General features: G+C 42.3%; 1 pseudogene; it reads right to left on the bottom strand.

Moving 5' to 3' along the window:
- Positions 1-7396: 7396 nt before the first annotated feature.
- Positions 7397-7965, bottom strand: LOC118077229 (ubiquitin-ribosomal protein eS31 fusion protein-like; annotated as a pseudogene).
- Between the last annotated feature and the right edge of the window lie 1262 nt (positions 7966-9227).

Raw genomic sequence — 9227 nt, 5'->3', positions numbered from 1 at the left:
GGAAGCCTATTCAGCATAAGGGAATTTCCCTTAAAAAAAAGGGAGAACTTGACAGCTATGGGAGGGACAGGCACAAGAAGCCACTAGCCAGCTCATCAGCCTGGGCTTCACCTCAGAGCTCATCCTGATGTTGTGAGGTTTCCCCACTCCACATGGGCTCCTTTGTAGACTTTGCCCACCAGAGACACCATAAACAGAATTATCTGGAGTGAGTAATGGAATCCTGGGTATGGGCAGGGTCCCTTGATACTTCATTGCCTCTCTTCCCTGAGCCACCTGTTTCTGCACTTGCACTTAGCTGCAAGCTTCCGCCTCCATCCCCCACTTTGCAGCTGTGTCAACCTCTTCTCCACCTTCTGCCTTGGGTAGGGTCAGAGTTCAGAGTTCAGGGTCAGAGTTCAGAGGCAGAGCATGGGTTGTTTATCAGACAGTGGCCTCTTCTGCACCATAATTTTAAAGCAGTGTCCTACCACTTTAAAGGCTTCCTCCAAGGAATTCTGGGAGGTGTAGTTTGTAAAGGGAGCTGAGAATGATGAGACTCCTATTCCCCTCCCAGAGATATAATTCGGAGTGGCTTTACAGCCAATCCCTCTTCCCAGGAAAGATAAAAATTGTAATAAATACAGCTCCCGGGAATCATTGGGGGGGGGGGGACTCATGATATTATACTGCTGTAAATCTACAGTGCATCTGGGGCCAGTGTTAGGTCTGCCCAAAACCTAGTTCAAGCTGCTCCTGGGAATGAAATCCAAAGCCTTCATATCAATCATAATTTGTCATGAAGCTTTCATTCAGAACCTGCTATGATATGCATTGTGGGACTAGCTTCTCTGCTCTGAAACAGCACCAGAAAGGGGAAACTGACTGCTCTTCCCAGGGACAGCTTTAGGCAGCTTTTGGGTGACAGATGGTTGCAAGAATATAGTCTTTTCTCTCTTTTTGCTTGTATCATTCAAACTTATTTGAAATTTAAAATAAACTGGCTCATTAACCAACGCTGCTGTTTCTCTGCATAGGACACCCAAAGTGGTAGCGTTGGAATCAAAAGACGCCATTTGAAAGTGGATTCTTTCTCTCCCTCCGTATCTCCTGTAGGTGCCAGTGCCTTTTAATATACCCTCCTTGACAGTGGGCGGAATTCCACATATGTCACTGACAGAACTGTGTACTACAAGCAAATCTCAGAATTTATGTCCTCGGGGCACTGCTGGATATGAAGTTCCCCTTCCACAACACACTTTTTTCTAATGACACATTTGGCATTTTCAACTTCTTGTGTGTCTTACTTGTTACTGTATTATAATTAGAAAATAGAATATTAGAGCTACATCTCACGGAGAAGTTGGTTCAGTTGGCTGGGGGCCAAAAGTTTAATGGATTTCTTTCATTGCCCCTTTTCACTATATTCTGTTCATTTATAGGATCTCAGGAGTGTTGCTTTTGCGTACATCCTAGGTTAGGATTCAACTTCATGGCATTTGCAAAAGTGTACAGCATTTACTGGTTCTGAATTTAAACCTGAAGGATGCAAAAGCACCACTAGGGATGGGGAAGGGAATTGGGTTCGTCTTTCATTTTAATGTGAACCTACCTTATTCACACTTCCTGAAACATGTGAACACACGTGTCCTTGGGAATTGACATTTACCTAAATTTTGCCATGCTGTTCTCTGAACCAAAGGAATTTGTACAGAAATTTCTCAGTTAGGGGAAAGTGTGCATTAAAATGAATATGTATAAATTAGTGGAAATGGCATATAAAAACAAATTATATTACACCTTTAGTTTACCGCATCCTAGCTGCTCCTTCATCACCTTGCCTACAAAGGTCCGTATAGTTAAAGCTATGGTTTTCCCAATAGTGATGTATGGAAGTGAAAGCTGGACCATAAAGAAGGCTGATCGCCGAAGAATTGATGCTTTTGAATTACGGTGCTGGAGGAGACTCTTGAGAGTCCCATCAACTGCAAGATGATCAAACCTATCCATTGTGAAGGAAATCAGCCCTGAGTGCTCACTGGAAGGACAGATCCTGAAGCTGAGGCTCCAATACTTTGGCCACCTCATGAGTAGAGAAGACTCCCTGGAAAAAACCCTGATGTTGGGAAAGATGGAGGGCACTAGGAGAAGGGGACGACAGAGGACGAGATGGTTGGACAGTGTTCTCGAAGCTACGAACATGAGTTTGACCAAACTGCGGGAGGCAGTGGAAGACAGGAGTGCCTGGTGTGCTCTGGTCCATGGGGTCACGAAGAGTCGGACACGACTAAACGACTAAACAACAAAGCTGCTCCTTCCAAATGAACCTTTGTCTTTGCAATATGGTGTCTAACTCCAGTTAAGTTCAAAAAGCAACAACGCCTTCTCCAGGAACCGAGTCACAATGTAGCGAGCAAGCTTTTAACTTCTTCTGGCTGCATGTTAAAACAAACAGACAAAAGGGAAGAGGAAACAGATTGCTAGCATCACAAAAAAGTTTTCAATCCACAGTATGCAATGGCAGTGCAGAGGAGGTGTTATACAGACTTAACTAGGTTAGATGATAGGTTCTGCAAAAAAGATTGCAGGTTTCAGCATGGCATGGGGATGAAGAGGCAATGATCCGTCTCCCTTGGGATCTGTCTCAGATGGGGAGGCATTTAATTCCATACTCATTTAAAGGGAAACCTACCTAATTCCCCTGATCCAAAGCCGTATGTTAATCGAAATACAGCCGTCCTTCAAAATTCACCTTTTTCCATCCAGGTAATGCACACAAAATTGCAGGTGCTATGGTGAAATGTGCAAAAAGTGCATATATTAGTGAACATTATGTACAAAAAGGTATTATATTAGAGGAAATGTTTGTTTGGCAAAAAAGTATCTGTTAGGCAAAACTCCATACAGTAATATGCATATTAAGATAACTTGGCATTAACTACTAATGAATACTCACAATGACCTTTTTTAAAAGAAGAAGAAGAAGAGGAAGAAGAAGAAGGAAATTAGAAACTGATATGCAAATGACTGAATTTGAGCCTGGAAAAAATGAGAAACAAAGAAACTAAAACTGACAGATTTGCCTATCTCCAGTCTAAACTCATCAAAATTCATGGGTCCTTTGCAAAGCAGAGAACAGAAGTAAACAAAAATGTCCATCTTGTCTCTTGGCTTTTACTGTGCATTTTGTTTTTTATATAATTCATGTGCTTATATCCCACTGTTCTCCCAATTTGGGACTCAAGGCAGTTCACAACATTTTTTTTTTTTAAGCATACAGTATTTACAATATACAAAGTAACAAAAAACAACAATAAAGGGAAAAAGAAAACACATTTAAAACCAGTATTAAAATAATGATGGCCCTGATAGCAGATCAGTGGTCAATATTGTGTGCACCTAGTTTTCAAAGGCCTCTTTAAATAGGAAGGTCTTAGCCAATTGGTGGAAAGGTCTAACCTATTTTGGGAGGGAATTCCACAACATGGGAGCAGCCACCATATAGAGTTTTATAGGTTATAACCAGCACTTTGAATTGTGCCCAGAAACAGACCAGTAGTCAGTGAAATTGTTTTAGCAGGCAAGTAGCATGCTCCCTGTAACTGTCCCAGTCAGCAGTCTGGCCGCAGCATTCTGTACCAGCTAAAGCTTTTGAACATTTTTCAACGGCAGCCCCATCTAGAGTGCATTACAGTAGTCCAGTTGGGAGATAACTAAGGCATGCAGGACCATGGACAGGTCTGATATCTCAAGGAAGATGCTGGAATTTGTACAACATTTGAAGATGTACAGGTGACACAAGGAATGGCCTTATACTGAGCCAGACCATTGGCCTATCTAACTCACTATTGTCTACACTGTCTGGCAGCAGCTCTCCAGGGTTTCAAGCAAGGGTCTTTCCCAACGCAACCCGGAGAAGCCAGGGATTGAACCTAGTACCTTCTGCATGCAAAGTTGAACCATTACCCTTTGGCATGTATTATATGTTGGAGAATGTGGGCATGGTGGGAGGGCTTAATTTCCTTCATGGGCACAAATTACTCCATGTATGTGATAAGCTAACAGGTGCAAGGTCAGCCAAGCCAGTTACTATGGCAACAGCTCAGTGCCGTGTGTGTGTGTGTGTGTGTGTGTGTGTGTGTGTGTGTGTGTGATTAAGGCATGTCGGCTCGTTATTCAGTCAGTGGCTCCATCTGTGAGTCAGTCAGAGTCTGTATTATGTCTTGGAATTGCTGGAGTGACAGAAATAATTTCTACTTATATCTGTGTCTGCAAAACCTACAAGATGTTATGCATATATCAATGTCCAGAATTGTATTACTGAAGCCTAATCTTCTGCAGCAGTAAACTATTTTGGACCTTAAGCCACCTCTGTGGGGTGACTGGAACTATGGGCAACTTCTGCTATGTGGGTATCTCACCTCAGATTCCCAGCATTATGCTTTTGTTTTGAACGAATTAATTCAGATTACCTCATGCACTGAACTATTTCAAAGATGTCTGAATTATGCCTGAAAGTATTTCCTGTAAGTTCTGTGAGAATGGAACATGAATTATGGTAAGTTCTTTTTGCAGCGGAAATTTAGACAAATTTATATTTGATTCAATTTTAATTTTAATCCACACACAACACACAAAGCCATCATCTGACACTGCCTCTGAGAGTGAAAAGCCAGCGTAGCCATTGGGGCTAGTGAAAAGGAAAATGTCCCTGGAATGCAGCCTTCATTCTATCTCTGCATATGCTTGTGGGGGGAAATGTTTGTTCGTTTTTTAATTTTTCAGCCATGGGAATAGAACTATAATTTCAGATTTATTTATTTTGCAGTGCAATGGCAGTGCCATTTGAAATGTGACAATGCTTACCATAAACAAGTGAGGTTTAGCATTTGGGAACACCATGTACAGGTACATTCTGAAATGAGACCAGGGGGATGAGCTGAATTTATCACAAGCGAGCACAGATAATGGAAAGGCAAACTCTCTTTGGTATGCATAGAACAGCAGAGTCTTTCTCAGTAAACTCCGTCCATTCCATATCCACTCAAATAGTCTCTCAGTGTCAGAGTTTCAATCCTCTCTAGTCGAGATTGCAGTTGCATATAGTGTGGGCACGCTACATCCTGCTTACGGCTTTAAAAGTTTCAACAAAGCAAAAGAGTTTGCAGGTCCTCCATCTCCTATTACAACAGCACTTCTAGTCTACTTTTTGGTCCTTAAAAATAAGAAGATTCCAAAGCAATTTACAATGATCTTAAACAGGTGTGGGAGGTGCCAGCATACTGTAGTGGTTAAAGTGTTGGCATAGGAACTGGGAGACCCTGGGTTCAAAGCCCCACTCAGCCATAACCTAGCTCACAGGGGAGAACCGTGTACACCACCTTGAGCTCCTTGGAGGAAAGGTGGGATATAAATCTAACCACGCTGTGATCGCTAAACGCTGTGATCACTAAAAGTCCATAGAACCTGTGCATCTGTCTTCGCTTTCTGTCAATCAAAGTGCACAGGAGAAGAGCGGCAATGTAAGATCTGATTGCATCTGGAATTCTAGCTGCTTCTTATGCCAGTGGTTGATGAATGCAGGGGCAGAAACAAAACCTTCTCCCTTGCAATGAATAGTTTATTTTGCAATGGGAGTCATTGAAAGGCACTAGTAAAGTCAGCAGCCCTCCTAGACCGGTTTGGTATTTTATGACCTGTTGGATAATACCATGTCTGAGAGGCTCTATAATTAAATGCTCCTGTGTGACGGTCTTCTTTCTTCCCTGTATTGATTGAAAAGATGAACGAAAGAAAAGTTGATTGAATTCAAGAGAAATTCAATCTTTTCCCATCACAACTGTACTTCCATGTTGCAAATAGGTTTTATCTGAGTAAGAGGCCTCTAGGAAATGGATGCTGCTAATCTGTCTGTCACCAAAGGACTATCTGTCTCTCACCTGCTAAAGAAGAAAAGCATAACATATCTAGAATCTAACCAGTGGAGCCTGGAACACAATTTTGCAGTGTAGTTTGCTCTTGTTCGAGATTCCAACCAACTACACCCTTTCTCAGGATACAGTGGTGCCTCGAATTACGAAGGTGATCCGTTCTGTGGCGCTCTTCGTAAGTCAAAACCTTTGATTGTCAAAGCACCCATTGTGCGCATGCGCGAAGCGCGATTTTGCACTTTGCGCATGTGCAGACCATGCGTGCCACTTCTGCGCAGGCGCAGAACGCGTGCAGGTCGAAAAGACTTCCAGGTTTGCAGACTTCATAAGTCGAAACCTTCGGAAGTCGAGGCATTCGGATGTCGAGGTACCACTTTACTGTGCTCTACAGCATTCCAGGCCCATTGAGGATGCTTGGTCCTTATTGGGCTGCCTTGAATTCTTTTCCCTAGGTTTATTCTGCAAAGATTTTTTTTGTATACCAACAAGCCTTGAGGTTCCCCCTCAGGGTGCTGAAATCTCCCTCCTGCATGTAGATAGTGCTGTTTGGGCTACATAAGTAATCACCCTCCTGTATGAGCTTTGGAAAGAGAGGGGATTATATTGTTGCATGGCACTTCAATCTCTGAGATTCCAAGGCTTGCAAAGCTCATGCTTCCTGAGGGACAGTGGACTGGCCCTGTGCTGAAAAGGTTTGCTGACCCCTGCTCTAAACTCTGGCCGTTTGCCATCTCAAACAGAGTCCCCTTTTCCTTTGATCATAATGGCCTGCCCTTAGGCTACCACCTAAACACAGGAAGCTTGGCCTAGCTTAATTAGCTGTTAACACTTGGCTTAATTAAAGGATTAGAAGTGTCTAGCACACAGCCTAATACACATGGCTTAATAGACATGGAACTGGCACCCAGAGCTTTGATTAAATACTAATACTTACTAGTTGCAGGAACTTATAAGTGTCCAGCATCCACAAACTTATAACAAGGTAGACTGAAGGGCAGGCTTACAAATAAGTGAATTATGTGTGCAGAAGTGATGTTTTCACATATTTTTCACCTTGCTTTGCACCCACATTTTGGGTGATGGATGGCAGTATCCTTCAGAGGGCAGGGAGGTTCTGCAGGGAGAAAGCTTCCTTTGGGGCTGCTCATGCAACTGATGTTCAGGCACCTCATGCCCCTCTCTATGCCTAGCACTCGGGCTGCAGCATCTCCCTCACTCAGAACTAGCTCTGCTTGTCCCCAGTGACATTATCAAATGTGAACGGCTATGTGTTGACATTCCTTTTAATAGGAAGAAGTGTGATTTTAAAGCAAAGGAGAAGCATCTAGTTGAGGTTGCAACCACTAAACAGGCACAGGGGTGTGTGTGTGGAAGCCTTGCAATGTCTTTCATGAAATATTTCAGCCCTCCCTGAAGGCTTCTCTTTGCCAAGGAAATGCTCAATGGAGAACAATTGGCTCAGAAAAAACCATTATTCCTTTAAAAAAAAAATTAAAGCAACTTTTAATTATTACAATAGACACATTTACTTGTCTTCTGGTTTGTTGAAGAGGTATGTCAAGCAGCACTTGCCACATTAATGTCTGTCAAAGTGGCTAGCCATGGATACTCCAGCCCCACATTCCTTGGAGGGACACTCGCGCCGCAGGCAGCTGATTTTCCCATTCTCATCCACCTTATAATACTTAAGGACAGTGAGTTTCACCTTCTTTCTCTCATGCTTATTCTTCTTAGGAGTGGTGTAAGACTTCTTCCTCTTCTTTGCTCCACCACGAAGTCTCAGCACAAGGCTGACTCCTTTTGAATGTTATAATCAGAGTGCACTCATCTTCCAATTGTTTCCCAGCAAAAATCAATCGCTGTTGATCAGGAGGAAGTCCTTCCTTATGCAGAATCTTGACTTTGACATTTTCTATAGTATCAGATGGTTCAACCTCGAGGGTGATGGTTTTCCCCATCAGGGTTTTCACGAAGATCTGCATGGCGGCTGCCGTTGGACCAGCGACCCGCTCCTGGAATGGCGGATGCTGGAAAGAGCAGAAAAATCTTTCTAATTATAATAGCACTCATTGTTTATATAGTGCTTGGGTGTTTTAATACATATACATTAGCTAATGGGCTAATGCTGCCAATTTCTTCAAAAGTTCAATACAATACAGTACAAGCAGCATGCAAGGGCACAAGATTCAATCAAGTTTCAATCAAGTATTACCGGTATTAGTACAAAACAAAAACAATAAGAGAACTATATACAAACACTGACACAGAAGCCAAAACCAAACGTCAAGCAGATAGCATATACAAATAAATACCGAAAGGCAAACCAGTCTTTATGGTCTTTGAGGCTATGTAGCGGTCAGCAAAGTGGCAGTAGGTCGAACGAAGTGTCAATTATAGACAGGCTGCCGGCGTTTTTCACCTGTTTCGCCCATATGACGGGCTTCTTCAGTAGTTTCTCCTTCTGCTTTCTGTTATGTTTAATGCATTCACTGGTGGTATAAACCAGGTCTTATTAGTATTCAAACTAAATCACTAATATATATCTAAACAAACAAATATCAAAGGCAGTACTTACAATTCGTCACTTATGAACGGGAAATAACCAGGCAATTGGCCGAAAGAAAATATTATTTACCTCTTAGTTATGATCCTACTCAGAAAGTCTCTAACCTTATTCGTATCACGGTCAATGAGGCTCTAGCGCTAGACTATATTGCCTTTCAGTATTTATTTGTATATGCTATCTGCTTGACGTTTGGTTTTGGCTTCTGTGTCAGCGTATGTATATGGTTCTCTTATTGTTTTCTTTTTGTACTAATAATACTTGATTGAAACTTGATTGAATCTTGTGCCCTTGCGTGCTGCTTGTATTGTATTGGCCATGACACAGAAAACAAGGTTAGGAAAGAGTTACTGCCACTCAAAGAAAGCAGCAGTGAACCAAATGGGTTGTGGGCTCATTCAGAATGAGATAGCTTCATAATGATTTAGCATTTGGATTACAAATAAGGGAATTGCTGGATAATTATTCGAGCGTCGCCTGTGAAAACGGCTTCCAAGACTTGACGAGAGGATGTGGTCCATGAATCATGTTGTTAGGTCAGGTTGCAATGACAGAGGAACAAAATCACTAAGGTCCTCATTTGGAACATTTCCTGCCTCGATCCCTTATATAACTAATAAGAGGATTATATACTTCAAAGCTGGATTTTATCATCTCACCACACTGACCAGGGCCCATCAGATCGTTGCTAGAATTGATAAACAGGATTTGGATGTCAGAAACTAACTCCCCCACCCTTCACAATATAACTTAAT

The sequence above is a fragment of the Zootoca vivipara genome, chromosome 11 (assembly GCF_963506605.1).
Source record: "Zootoca vivipara chromosome 11, rZooViv1.1, whole genome shotgun sequence".
In the NCBI taxonomy this organism is placed as follows: Eukaryota; Metazoa; Chordata; class Lepidosauria; order Squamata; family Lacertidae; genus Zootoca; species Zootoca vivipara.
Note: the sequence above shows the minus strand (reverse complement) of the source record. Positions and strands in the feature narration are given on the sequence as shown.